Genomic DNA, 15,423 nt, shown 5'->3' on the forward strand with positions numbered 1-15,423 from the left:
ACAGCATTCACCATCCTTTGTGTGAAACATTACCCCCTCAGATTCCGATTAAATCTTTTCCCCTTCACCTTAAACCTATGTCCTTTGGTCCTCAATTCATCTACTCTGGGCAAGGAACTCTGTGCATTTACCCAAGGTATTCCTCATGGTTTTATATATCTCAATAAGATCATCCCTCATCCTCCTGCACTCTAAGGAATAGAGTCCCAGCCTACTCAACCTCTTCCTAAAGCTCAGACCCTCTAGCCCTGGCAACATCCTTGTAAATCTTCTCTGTACCCTTTTGAGCTTGACGACATCTTTCCAATAACATGGTGCCCAAAACTGAACACAATACTCTAAATGTGGCCTCACCAACATCTTATACAACTGCAACATGACCTCCCAACTTCTAAATTCAATACTCTGACTGATGAAGGCTAATGTGCCAATGTGCAATTATCTTGTACCCTTTCTTGGTTGCCTTTGCCACCGTAAGGACAGTAGGAGTAAACCAAAATTTAGAAAATTAGATGGATACAATGCTAAATAGGTGATAGACTTTTTGCAGGAGACAGGGTGGAAAGAAGTGTAGTTCAGATAGCTGTGCGAGTCAGTGGGTTTATAGTAGATGTCAGTTACTAGTCTGCCTCCTGTGATGGAGATGGTGAGGTCCAGAAACGGGAGGGAGATGTCGGAGATAGTCCAAGTATATTTAAGAGCAGGATGGAAATTGGAAGTGAAGTGTATGAAGCCAGTGAGTTCTGCATGGGTACAAGAAGTAGCACCAATGCAGTCGTCGATGTAGCGGAGGTAGAGTTCGGGGATGGGGCCAGTGTATGTCCGGAACAGGGATTGTTCGACGTGCCCGACAAAGAGGCAGGCATAGCTAGGGCCCATGCGAGTGCCCATAGCTACGCCTCTGGTTTGGAGGAAGTGGGAGCCATTCCTTCTCTCCTGAGATGCTGCCTGACCTGCTGAGTTACTCCAGCATTTTGTCAAATAAATACCTTCGATTTGTACCAGCATCTGCAGTTATTTTCTTCCGTTAAAAGTTAGCTGGTCAGCAAATGGCAGTTGTAAGTGTAACATATGTGTTCAGTCTGAAATTGTGGCATTGTCCCCTGCAAGTTATTTCCTATTTTATCTCAGAGATCCCATTTAAACCTAGTTTTAAAGTGAATGGGTTCCAAAGTTTCAAAACTAGGATTAAGAATTGGAAATATTTAACATTTAATTCTAGGATTGTTTTGATACCCCTAAAAAGAATTTAATAAGAAATTAGCCGGAAGTGTTTCCTTCTTGTCTCCAGGTTTCCTTCTTTCTTCTTTCTTTCTTTCTTTTCTTTTTTTTAAAAATTTATTTTTTTATCTTTCTTCTTCTCCTTTTTCCTCTTTTTTCTAACTGGGGGGAGGGGGGTTGTGGGTGGGGAGATAATACAAAACAATACAAGTATAATCGAATTTAAAATGTAGAATCGAATTTATAATGTAGGTACCATCGCGTGCTATGAGTTCATACATGTATTTGTTTCCTTAAAATTTAAATAAAATTAATTTAAAAAAAGAGATCCCATTTAAAGGTAAGTAAATGCACTTTTTTGGAGCGGACCAACACCTTCTCCCTGATTACCTAGAATAACTCCACTGCAGTTCGCAATCTCCTCAATTTGCACCATCTCTGGTGCACCTTTAGAGCTAAATATTCGAGCATTCTTTTCAAACAAATCAACCTCATCTACTTTACAGAGCTGGTGTTGGAAGTTCAGCTCAGCACTTATCTTGGTGTATAAAGGCAACTTTTCATTGGTCTGAGGTCTATTAATGGTGATAACTAAGAAAAAAAAACAATGCCAATAATCTCGTGATTTGTTCAAATAAACAAAAGATTTTGAATGTGGGTGGCAGAAATTTTAAGTTCTAAGCTCCTACTGCTCTAAGAAGTGCTCGAATATACAGCTCCACTTAAGACTACATTTATTCCAGTTCATTGGAGTCAGGGATGGCAATAAATCAAAACCAGAAAGATTTGGGCCTTTATAGTTTTGATTTATTGTTATCATTTGTGGGACAAATTCAGTTTAAAATTCCCATTCACAAGTGGCAATGGTAAATGTTAACTTTTCAACGTAGGCCTAATCTTCGTTCCCCTCCGCTCCCACCTCAAAGAATTCTAGGTCCACCATCACATCGTAGAGCATTTCTTCTGTCGCCTCCACCTCCATGCCTTTTTCTATGGGATGGAGTCCTCACCACCTCGTGATGACCCCTTCTCCCTTTTCCACCGGTCCCCCTCCTCTTGGACTCACCAGGACGGCCTTCTACCCTCTTTAGACCTCTTCACTTTTGACTGCTGGTGTGACATCATTCGTCTCAACTTTTCCACTTCTCTTACCTACTCTAACCTCACCCCCTCTGAATGTACAGCCCCTCCACTCACCCTGCAGCAACCCCAACATTATCATTAAACCCGCTGACAAGGGAGGTGCCATGGTTGTCTGGCGAGCTGACCTCTACCGGTCAGGCACCAGCTCTCGGATACCTCCTCCTACCTATCCTTGGATTATGACCCCCACCGAGGAGCACCAGACCATAAGTCTGAAGAAGAGTCTCGACCCGAAACGTCACCTATTCCTTTTCTCCAGAGATGCTGTCTGACCCGCTGAGTTACTCCAGCGTTTTATGTTTATCTTTGGTGAAACAAGATAATCCAGACTGCCAGTTCCTTGCTAATACTTAGAGGAACAGGAAAGATCTGTTTCATGACATTAACATTCTTCAGGAATTAATTGATTAGTAGGTATTTTGCGTAACAGAATAAATAAGTCTAGTTTTTAGTCAATCTATCAACATTTATTGTGTTGGAAGGAATTTCTCATTTTCTACAATTTTCTACAATTTTCATGGCTTGTACCTTGACATTATGTTCTTTGTCACATTGCTCTCCGAAGAAGTCTGATCTATGAAAATTGTCTGCAATTTTTCCTGCATTAGAACAGTAAGTACACTGGAAGAGTACATCATGAGTCAAGAGTGTGAAATTGCCATCTGTACTAGCAACAGAACAATGAAATTCTTACTTGCAGTAGCTTTTTCGTCCCATTAACACAATATCACAGATAAATAGGGGATTTTAATTTTCCCAATATCAACTGGAACTACTATTGGCCCAAGAGCTTAGATGAAATAGAATTTGCCAAGTGTGTTCAGGAGAGTTTTATCAGGCAATATGGAGCGGGCACTACAGGGATATGGCAAGCTTGATCTTTGGGAAGCACAAGTGACCGTAGTTTCAGTGGACACGGCTTTTGGGACCAGTGCCCACAATTCTAGTAAATTTTAAATGGTTATTCATTAGGACAGGTCTGGTCCACAAGTTAAAGTTCTAAATTCGGGCAAAGTCAACTTTGATATTAGACAGGAAGTTGCAAAAGTAGATTGGAGAAGATTTTTGTGGACCAAGGGACATCTGTAAAGTTGGATTCTTTTAAAAGTGTGATAGTGAGAGTTCAAGGTATGCATGTTCCTGTTACAGTGAGGGTAAGGGAGGAAAGAATAAGGAACCTTAGGTAACAAACAAACTTTTATTTATTCTTGTCATCACACAACTGTTTGCCAATAGCGAGCAAATTTTAGTGCCACGTCGTTGGCCTCTGCAAGATCCTTGACAGTGAATGTGTCATGCAGCATGTCACAGCTCAGGAGATGTTCCATTGGCTGGAGGCCCCGTCTGCACTCGCAGTCTGCTGCATCTTCAGTATACCCCCACTTCAGCATGTTCGATTTGCTCCTCCCCATGCCTGTCCGCAGTCTGTTGAGACAGCGCCAGGTTATCCATGGTTGGTCAGAACCTGGTGGGAGTTTCTCAGAGGGATCGATTGCCATATGAATGTCTTCCGGAGATTTCTCTAGTCTCTCTTCCCAGAGTTTGAGCCTTGTGGACGATGCATTGCAGTCCAGGGGATGGACAGAAGAGAGGAAACTTCTGCATGATTTCAAACGCTGAGATAGCAAAAGGTGGTCATGCAGGGAGTGTCTTTCATCCTCTGATTGTCTGAGGCGTTCTTTTTGACTGGCTACAGCTCTTCTGATTCCAGGAGGTGCAATGCCAGAGAGTAGGTAGATGTTGTCAGTCTTGGTAGGTTTCATGCATCCACTGATGCAGCGACAGCTTGTGTTTAGCACAGGATCAATCTTCCTTGCATGAGCTGAGCGCTCCCACACTGCACAGGCATACTCGGTAGTGGAGAAGCAGAGAGCAGCTGTTGATCGAATGGTTTTAGAATTTGCTCCCCATTTTGAGGTACTCAGCTTGCTAAGAAGAGTTTTACAGTGAGGGTAAGGGAGGAAGGAATAAGGAACCTTAGGTAACAAACAAACTGAGGCTTGAGTCATGGAAAAAGAGATGACAACGGTCAGGTACAGGCAACTGGAATCAAATGTATTGCCGCAGTATTTTAAGGATTTGAGGAGTAACCTCAGAAGGAAATCAGTTTGGCAAAAAGAGGGTATGATATAGCCTTAGCAAAGAAAATTAAGAAGAATTCAGAGATTTTAGAAGTATATTAAGATTTAACAGAAGCATTAAAGCCTATTGTTCTTTTTTGTTTGCACTGTAAGATGCTCAATCTTTCCCATTAAAACAAACATGATATGTGGGTTGGAAGGTACAGGGTTAGATCAGCTTCCTGTGGTAACCTGGTGGCTCTTCAAAAGACAGCTCCATCAAACCCTTTCACAAATGCATGCTTACCTTGGAAAAAGTAGCATTGAAATTGGTGTGGTTTAATGCACCAATGGCAAATAAATTTAGCAGCTCTTCTGCTAAATTCTGCTTCTTCTGCGATTGTGCAACCTCCATTTGAAGGTAATGTCCAGGACCAGCAGGAGTGCTCCCACAACCCAGCACCATGATCATCTCTCTTTCCTCGAGCCTGTCCTGGCCATCTTCTCTGGACCTGTGAGGCAGCAGTCTTCTATTCGTGTCATTTAGCCCACCAGGTCCTCACAGACTATCAAGCACTTATTTACACTTATACTATACTTATACTAATTTATCCTTTTGCAAGCTCCTATCAACACTCTCTCAGATATTGTCATTCACTTACACATGTAGGGCAATTTACAGTCATCAAATATTCTACCAACCTGCACATTTTTAGGTGTAGGAGAAACTGGAGCATCCAGGAAAATCCTACATAGTCGCATGGAGAACATGCAAACTGCATTAATGAACCACTATAGGCCATTCTTCGCCCATTTTGAACAGAAAGCCAGTGAAGGAATGCCACCTACTCTGCAAGTCTCAGGTGTGCCTGCACCAATGGTCATTGTGACAGACATAAGATCAGCCTTCCTGAGAATTCATCTATAGAAAGCAATTGGCCGCAATGAAGTCCCTAGCTGCAACAGGACCAGTGTGGATCAGCTGGAGAGGCAATCATAGAGGTCATTAACCTCTCACTATTTCATTCTGAAGACCCCACCTGCTTGAAAATGACCACTATCATCCCAGTTCTGAAGGAAATTAAGGTAGCGTGCATCAATGCCTACTATCCAGTGGCTCGGACATCACCATCATGAAGTGCTTTGAGAGATTGATAATGACACACATTAACTCCAACCTCCCACCCAGCCTTGAGTCATTGCAATTTGCTTACCATCAAACAGGTCCATAGCACAAGCTCATCTCTGGAACATCTAGACAACACGGATTCCTATGTTAGACTCCTATTTATTAACTAGAGCTTTGCCTTCAACATATCATCCCATCCCAAACTCCTCTCCAAACTCCTGGACATAGGAATCTGCTCCCCCCTCTGTTGGGTTAAGATTGGATTAAGGATTATGCTTGAAATTTAGATTGTATTTGGGGATAGGATAACTATAATTTAGCGATGATTTTTTAAACTGAATTATTTGCATAGATTGGCAGTGCTCTTTTTCAGCTTAATTTGTTAGCGTTAGAGTGGAAAGAATAGGGGAAAGAATATTCATATATATTTTAAAAAGCTGACGTATTCAACTTGCCTTGCCTCCCTGCCTGGCTTTTGCTGAAAATCTCTTTTGTCATTGTCCCTGCTTTTACTGCTCGGGCCATCTTCCTGCGTGGCCATGTAAAAGCTATAGAAACAGTGAAGAAGCAAATGCTTTATTCACAAACTCACTTCAACCCATACATGAAAAATGTGTGATGAGAAAAGGTTATACAACAGACTATATTCAATTTATGCTCCAGTGGTTTTTCCATAGTTAATTTCCTGAGGGAGTGGAACCACCAATATGTAGAAGCAGTGAAGCGAACATTCAACATCTCAAATGATATCGCATTTGACATGCCTGCTGGTGTTCCAGATCACCTCGTTTACATTTCATTAAATGGACCATTGAAGAATTATCGATTATCAAGCAAACATGCAGGTTTTTTGCCTGCAATTACTCATTGTCAATTGTGTTATTTTCCCAAGGCAACTGTGACACTTCTACTCTCTCCCTCCACCCCCCCACCCCCCCCCCCCTCCACCCACCCCCTTACTGCACTATGCCTCTCTAGCTTATCACCATCACAAAGTCACTTACTGTTCTTACTGCTGATGCCAAGCTTCCGACACCTGTTCTCACCAGATGGTTGCACTTCAAATCATTTTCCCGCTTCACCTAACTCAGATATGAAATGTCAACCAGAACTCGTTTAAAGAGCGAGACTATGATTTGTGTTCTTTAACACAATAAAAGCACTATCAAATACTCTCAATCTTTAATTGAACTGCTTGGAGATAATTGCATTAATAGCTATTCGAGTGATTAACATCACAAATTGAGGGGTTTGGAGTCTGATGTGACGACTCCAAAAGTTTAAACAAAAAATGAACCCTGGCTGGTATGGAGGACAGTAAAGATTAATATAATTAACTGTTCTTGAGATACAGTTTGGATTTATCACTTGAGTTCAATTAAGATTCAAAGATTGCAAACACACTTTTCTGAAGCCATAATCAAATGAATCATTGGAAAATATGTGGCTATGATGGTCTGGACTACAGCATTCATGCTTGGCTCATAACAGTGTTGAAACAGTTTCAAGTTCACAATAGGAGCACATAGATATTTGCATAAGATAGACACAAAAAGCTGGAATTACTCAAAGGGCCAGGCAGCATCTCTGGAGAGAAGGAATGGGTGACCCTTCAGAGTCTGAATTCTGATTAGATTCTGATTAATTTATAGTCATATACACCAGAGTGCAATGAAATTCCTTGTTCACCTGGAACTCACTGAGTAAACAGTATGAATACAGTAGTTTAGTTTATTATTGTCACGTGTGCTGAGATACAGTGAAAAGATTTTGTTTGCATGCTATCCAGTCAGAAAAAACTATACATGATTACAAACGAGCCATCCACAGTGCACAGATAAAGGATATACAGTGCATTCAGAAATTATTCAGACCCCTTCACTTTTTCCACATTTTGTTACGTAACAGCCTTATTTTAAAATGGATTTTTTTTTCAAAATCATCAATCTACACACCCCATAGTAAAAAGTGAAAACAGGTGTTTCGAAATTTTTGCAAAGTAATTAAAAAGAAATAACTGAAATATCACATTTATATCACATTTACATAAGTATTCAGATCCTTTACTCAGTACTTTGCAGCGATTACAGCCTCAAGTCTTCTTGGGTATGACGCTACAAGCTTGGCACACCTGTATTTGGGTAATTTCTCCCATCCTCTCCTGCAGATCCTCTCAAGCTCTGTCAGGTTGGATGGAGAGCGTCAATGCACAGCTATTTTGAGGTCCCTCCAGAGATGTTCGATCAGGTTCAAGTCCGGGCTCTGGCTGGGCCACTCAAGGACATTTACAGACTTGTCATGAAGCCACTCCTACGTTGTCTTGGCTGTGTGCTTAGGGTCGTTGTCCTGTGGGAAGGTGAACCTCCGCCCCAGTCAGTGGTCCAGAAGGCTCTGGGGCAGGTTTTCATCAAGGATCTCTGTCCTTTGCTCCGTTCATCTTTCCCTCAATCCTGACTAATCTCCCAGTTCCTGCTGCTGAAAAATATCCCCACAGCATGATGATGCCACCACCATGCTTCACCGTAGGTATGGTATTGGCCAGATGATGAGCGGTGCCGCTTGGCATTCAGACCAAAGAGTTCACTCTTGGTTTTATCAGACCAGAGAATCTTGTTTCTCATGGTCTGAGAGTCCTTTAGGTGCCTTTTGGCAAACTCCAAGCGGGCTGTCATGTGCCTTTTACTGAGGAATGGCTTCCGCCTGGCTACTCTACCATAAAGGCCTGATTGGTGGAGTGCTGCAGATATAGTTGTCCTTCTCGAAGGTTCTCCCATCTTCACAGAGGAACTCTGGAGCTCTGTGAGAGTGGCCATCGGGTTCTTGGTCACCTCCCTGACCAAAGCCCTTCTCCCCTGATTGCTCAGTTTGGCCGGGCGGCCAGCTCTATGAAGAGTCCTGGTGGTTCCAAAGTTCTTCCATTTAAGAATGACGGAGGCCACTGTGCTCTTCAGGACCTGCAATGCTGCAGAAATTATTTTATACCCTTCCCCAGATCTGTGTCTCGACACAATCCTGTCTTGGAGGTCTACGGACAATTTCTTCGTCTTCATGGCTTGGTTTTTGCTCTGACGTGCACTGTCACCTGTGGGACCTTATATAGACAGGTGTGTGCCTTTCCAAGTCATGTCCAGTCGATTTAATTTAATTGGACTCCAATCAAGTTGTAGAAACATCTCAAGGATAATTAAAGGAAACAGGATGAACATAAGCACGATTCTGAGTAGCAAAGGGTCTGAATACTTATGTAAATGTGATATTTCAGTTATTTATTTTTAATTATTTTGCAAAAATGTCTAAACACCTGTTTTTGCTTCTTCATTCCGAGGTATTGTGTGTAGATTGATGATTTTTAAAAAAAGAACTTAATCCATTTTAAAATAAGGCTGTAACGTACCAAAATGTGGAAAAAGTGAAGGGGTCTCAATACTTTCTGAATGCACTGTAGGGTACAACCTTTAGTTTGGTTTTCACTTTCAAGATAAAGCTCAGAGACAGGCCCTTCGGCCCACCGAGCCCGCACTGACCAGCGATCCCCACACATTAACACAATCCTACAACACTAGGGACAATTTTATACATGCACCAAGCCAATTAACCTACATACCTGTATGTCTTTGGAGCGTGGGAGGAAACCAAAGTTCTCTGAGAAAACCCACATGGTCACGGGGAGAACGTAAAAAACGTACAGACAGCATGCATAGTCAGGATTGAACCCGGGTCTCTGGCGCTGCAAGCACTGTAAGGCAGCAATTCTACCCCTGTGCCACTGTGGTCACCCTTTAGTGCAAGATAAAGCCTGATTAAAAAATTGCTCAAAGGTCTCCAATGAGGTAGATGGGAGGTCAGGACCACACTCGAGCCGATGAGAGAACCATTCAGTTGCCAGACAACATCTGGGAAGAAACTGTTCCAGAATCTAGGTATGCATTTTCAAACTTCTGTACCGCTTGTCTGAGGGAATGACTGGGGTGAGACTGGTCCTTGATTATGCTGATGGCCTTGCCAAGGCAGTGTGAAGTGTGGCTGGAGTCAATAGCATGGAGGTTGGTTTGCTTGATGGTCTGGACCTTGTCCACAATTCAAGGTAATTTCTTGTGCTCTTGCACGGAGCTGTTCCCAAACCAGTCTGGTTTCGATCCTGTTTTTGCATTCCAATAAAATGCTTTTACTGTGCATCTGTAGAAGTTGGTGAGGGTTGTTGGAGACATGCCGAACCTCCTAAGCCTTCGAAGGAAGTAGAGGCATTGTGTTTACTTGATCGTTGCTTCAATGTGGCTGGTGCAGGACAAATTACAGGTGATATTTATTCCTAGTAATGATAAATAGAACAATAAATTGGAGCACTGATCACAACTCCATAAGTTCTAAGATAGTTATGAAGGATAAGTCCTAACCTTGGGTGGAAGGTACTAAATTTACGGAGGGAGGTTACAGCATTATCAGGCTGGAAAGAAAATTGAGAGCAGCTGTTATTGGATAAGTCCACATCTGACATGTGGGAGTCATTTAAAGGCCAGCTGATCAGAGTTCCTGTATGTAGGAAGTGAAAGGATGGCAAGGTACAGGAGCTTTGGATAACCAAAGAAGATTTTATGTCATGAGGTCTTAAGATTTTAAATTTAGTCAAAAAGAAAAAGGATTAGAAACATGAAATTAGACAGGGTCTTTGAGTGATAAAAAAACAAGCAGGTAAGAACCTGTGGGCAAATGGAAGGGCCAAAAGGGGCCATGAAATATAATTGGCGAATTGGATTATAAAAAATACCAATGGTTTTAGGTGTACATTTAAAACAAGAGAGTAACCAGGGAGAAGTTAGAACCACTCAAGAATAAAGGAGGGAATTTAGATGTTGAGTCAGTGGATGTAGGTGAGGTACAAAACAGGTACTTTACATCTGTATTCACCAAGGTGAAAGATATAGAGGACAATGAGATCAGTGTGGAGATACTAACATGCTAGAGCAGTTTGAGATGAACAAGGATGTGTTGGGGCTTTTCAAGGGCATTAAGGTGGATAAATCCCCAACACCTGATGGGATTTATCCCAGGTTATTGAGATAAGAGATGAGATTGCAGGGGCCTTGACAAAAATCTTTGTTCTTCCTCTAGTCAAAGGAAAGGCAAGGTTGAGAGCAATCAATGTTGCACCTTTGTTTAAGAAGGGAAGTCGAGATAATCCAGGAAATTATAGGTCGGTGAATCAGTGGTAGGGATATTATTGGAGAAGAGTCTTGTTGATAGGAATTGCCTTTATTTGGACGAGAATGTCCCCAGAACAATGGTGAGTAAGGTGGTCCTAAAATTGACATGCTATCGTGTGTGTGTGGGACAAGCAAGATGAGAGTTTTAGTAATATATAGATGTTTGGGACATATTTATTTTATATAGAGGGGTGGGTGCTTAAAATATGCTGCTGTGGGTAGTGGTGGAGGCAGTTACAATGGTAGCATTTAACAGGCTTTTAGTTAGGCACATGGCAGGGAATGGAAAGGAAATGGATCACATGCAGGCAGAGATTAGTTTAACTTGGCAGTTTTGTGGGCAGAAAGGTCTGTACCTGTGCTGTATTCTAGGTAAATACAATGATGAGTGCAAACCAGCAAAATAATGCAAGAATGCAATGTAATGCTAAAGTGCAATAAAACGTAAAGTGCAATTCAGAAATTACCGAATAAGGTGGAGATGAAAGTAAGAGTACGTGGCAGGACCTTCAGGAAAGATGTATGAAAAAGGGGATTGGTCCAGGATAGCTGTAGAGCAGAAGCTATTCTTAAGTCTGAATAGTAGGAAGTGAAGGGGATGGTCACAGAATTCATTTTTTATCTAAGCAAGTTAGAAATACATTTGTGGCCCTAAACCAGATCCAAGTCCAATTCCCCCTTTGTCTAAAGAGGAGTTCTTCACACACGGCTCGGCCAGGCCGCGGGACCTTCCATCTCCTTGCGCGAGTCGGGAGCCTCGGTCGCCTCAGCAGAAGTCGAACTATCTGTCCGTGGGAGAAGCATAGGGGAAGAGAGAAGACATTTTCTTGCCTTCCATCACAGTGAGGGGGTGTCTGGAGGAGTCACTGTGATGGGTGTTTGTGTTAAAATTGTGGGTCTTGTGTCTTTTACTCTGTGCTGTTGTGGCTGCGTGGCAAATGATTTTAATTCAATTCATTTTGAATGACAATAAAGGTAATTCGAATTCAGATTCAGATTCAGTATGCCTTTTCTCTTTTCAAATGCAGCATGTTTACCAAATACATCCACCCTCACCCCCCATCCCTCCACATATAATTCATAATTTCAGACTTATATTTTTAAATCAATTTTCAATGGTTGACAATTTCTGTAACTGGTAATCTCTTGTCTTTATTGTACACCTTGCACTGAAAAGGTAAAGGATTTGGGTATCTTTCAGCTGTCACGCTCTTCCACTGCTGAATAATCCAAACATGGATGCAAAAAATGTATTTCTTGTTTTATTTGTGCTTCAAATAAATATATTGTAATTAGCTGTTTTGCCTGCTGTGTAAACATTTCTCCCTTTTTTGTTGGCCTCTATGAGGAAAGGTGTCATAGTACCATCTAGCCCAAATCAAACTCCATCCATGTAATCTGGGATATGATTTTATCTGTTGAATGCCAGAGAGTCCTCCTATGCAAAGGAAAGATAAGATACAGATTGGCCTAGATGTAGCAAAGGATGATCACAGATCGGTGGTCAGAATTTGCCAGACCCCTTTCTTCGGGCTGAAATCTAGCATATTTGATCCTGGGTATCTTTAGTCCTTTCCCCTCCACCCATATCCAATTATGCTGGAGATAGAATTGGGTGGAATTTCAGATCCTACTTATCACTGCCTTTAACAAAATTTTGTTGTATGTAACATGACAAAGTCAAGATATCTTATTTTTATCACATTTTTAAGCACAAATGTTGCTTTCTGGTTGCTTTTTAAATGTGAGGATGCAAGCATTGAATATATTATTAATATGAATTAATATCGCAGTTAAATAATGTGAACAAAATATTTAATATTTAACCATGGAGATTATATAATGGTGCGGTTGGGAAATTACAGGCAGAAAGCAGATTAATTTACAATGGCCCACATCTAAAACTTTGAAGATAGACACAAAATGCTGGAGTAACTCAGCAGGGACAGGCAGCATCTCTGGAGAGAAGGAATGGGTGACATTTCGGGTCGAGACCTTTCTTTAAACTTTGATACTTTGACCCAATGAGAACTTTGGCCAATTGGGAATCAAGATAACTAATTAAATTCATTGAAATGAAATGTATTTATCAAGCGTCACAAATGAAAAATTAAAAGAAATCAATGTTTCAACTGAGTACTGGTGACAGGTCCAAGTACTGATCCATCTATTTTTTTATTAAATTGAATTTAAAATGCTGCATTTTCTCGATCAATCTGTTCAAAACTTTTCATAGAAACATAGAAACATAGAAAATGGGTGCAGGAGTAGGCCATTCGGCCCTTCGAGCATGCACCGCCATTCAATATGATCATGGCTGAACATCCAACTCAGTATCCCGTACCTGCCTTCTCTCCATACCCCCTGATCCCTTTAGCCACAAGGGCCACATCTAACTCCCTCTTAAATATAGCCAATGAACTGGCCTCAACTACCTTCTGTGGCAGAGAATTCCACAGATTCACCACTCTGTGTGAAAAAAAACATTCTCATCTCGGTCCTAAAAGACTTCCCCCTTATCCTTAAACTGTGACCCCTTGTTCTGGACTTCCCCAACATCGGGAACAATCTTCCTGCATCTAGCCTGTCCAACCCCTTAAGAATTTTGTAAGTTTTGTCAGTGACCCTTTGTCCTTTTCAAAGGCCTCATTATAGTGTTCAATGTATATATTATTCATTTATTGTCATGTATGCACAGCACACCGAAATTCCTTTGCACAAACCACAAATGCACAGTCGCCATAGTATGATGCCATTTACAAGGAAAAAGTCCAAAGTCTGGTCCATATGCTGAAAGTACTGGAGCTCCCCCCATCCTATTAAGTCCCAGGCTGCTGCAGAGCCGTCCTCGGCGGCCGAGGGGTCTTTGTTCTCAGCAGCCGCCGACTCCATCCATGTGGTTCTGCCAGGTTTTTGTGTCTAGACAATAGACAATAGGTGCAGGAGTAGGCCATTCGGCCCCTCGAGCCAGCACTGCCATTCAATGTGATCATGGCTGATCATTCTCAATCAGTACCCTGTTTCTGCCTTCTCCCCATACCCCCTGACTCCGCTATCCTTAAGAGCTATCTTCAGTTTAAATCAGATTTTTTTGCAGAGTGTGGGCATTGTTTGAAAATGTACGGGAGATGCATATCTGGTTTCTGGGTTGCATATCTGGGTTAGGAGCCTACTTTAAATGTAATCACTGATGGCCATAAATATTGCAAAAACTCCCACACTTACCTGACCGTCAAACTGTCGCCTCCAATCTACCTGTCAAATATCCTGACGGTAAATAAATTGGTTAAACACAAGTATTTTATGGTATCTTCAAATTACTTTACTTAATTTAATATTACGTGCATCTAAATGCATCTACAACCACCAAGCAAATCTGGGGACAACATGCGACAGCGCACACAATAAGCAACGATACCTGACGACAAGCCAGCTGTCGCCGAGAAATTTCAAACCGGTTGATTTCTCAGCGACGCGCCCAGATCCACTACGATTCTTTGAAGACTCCTCATGATCATGGCCGTGACACCCTGGCGAACTGTCTGCGACAGCCTAGTCGCCGGCAGTCACCTTAAAATCAACTGTGGGACAGGCCTTTAACTGATACACTTCTAAATTGTAATGTGGCTGTGCAGGGTTCAAAGATTAGTGTGGGAGAAATACATTTCAGTTCATTGGACATTGGCACCAGTTTACAGGGGAAAATGAAGCTCCTCTGTGAGGCCGGCTTCACTTAAATTGGGCTGGTACCAATATCGATAGATAAAACTTTAAAATAAATTGTTGGGAAGAGGGTCTTGGTGATGGGATAAGGCAATGTTTCAAGGTAACAAAATGGGGAACAATAATGACGGGAAGAGGCAGGTATACAATTAACTCCTATGGAAGGAGCAAATTCACACAGTCACAGCTAAAATGTGCATATGCCACACTGACACCACTGGAGGTCAGGGTTGAATCCAATTTACTGGTGCTGTGCAGCAGCAGCCCTATTAGTTGTGCCACTGTGCCACCCAAAGGTAACAAATGAACTGAACAGGAGGAAGAGGAAAAATAGGGAATGGAGACCAATCAGCCTGACATCAGTTACAGGTAAAATCATAGAATCATTATTCTTAGAATAGACCCTGCTGGAGCTGTTATGGGTTAGCATCTCATTGCGGCAGTGGCATAGATTGTAAACAGTCTCACTGCACCCCCAAAAAGCAAAGACAAATAAAAGAAAGATACCCCTGGAGTCTGCGAGAGCTGGGGTGGAAGATGACTCACAGAGGGATTACCCGGCTACAGACTATGGAACGGAAAACATTACGAGTAGGATTAGCACATCAAAGAAAAACAGCGGCTCAGTGGTAGAGGGAAAGAAGCTCCAGGTCTGTTCTTGTGGTTGGCAGAAAGTACCAACAGGAAAGGACCTTAAAATACATCAGGGAAAGAAGAAGTGCTTGTTAGAGGAAGTGCAAGGAAATCGCATTGAGCAGTGCTTACATAGAAACATAGAAACATACAAAATAGGTGCAGGAGTAGGCCATTCGGCCCTTCGAGCTGCACTCAATATGACCATGGCTGATCGTCCAAAATCAGTACCCCATTCCTACTTTCTCCCCATATGAATGAATGAATGAATAAGTTTATTGGCCAAGTATGTGCATATACAAGGAATGTGCCT

General features: G+C 41.9%; 1 protein-coding gene across 1 annotated transcript in view; it reads left to right on the forward strand.

Moving 5' to 3' along the window:
- The window catches only part of LOC144592115 (multiple C2 and transmembrane domain-containing protein 1-like), a 368,260-nt gene that overhangs the window by 57,710 nt on the left and 295,127 nt on the right, over window positions 1-15,423 (forward strand). The gene's annotated exons all lie outside the window — the stretch shown is intronic.

This window comes from Rhinoraja longicauda, chromosome 3 (genome assembly GCF_053455715.1).
Source record: "Rhinoraja longicauda isolate Sanriku21f chromosome 3, sRhiLon1.1, whole genome shotgun sequence".
NCBI classification, from domain to species: Eukaryota; Metazoa; Chordata; class Chondrichthyes; order Rajiformes; family Arhynchobatidae; genus Rhinoraja; species Rhinoraja longicauda.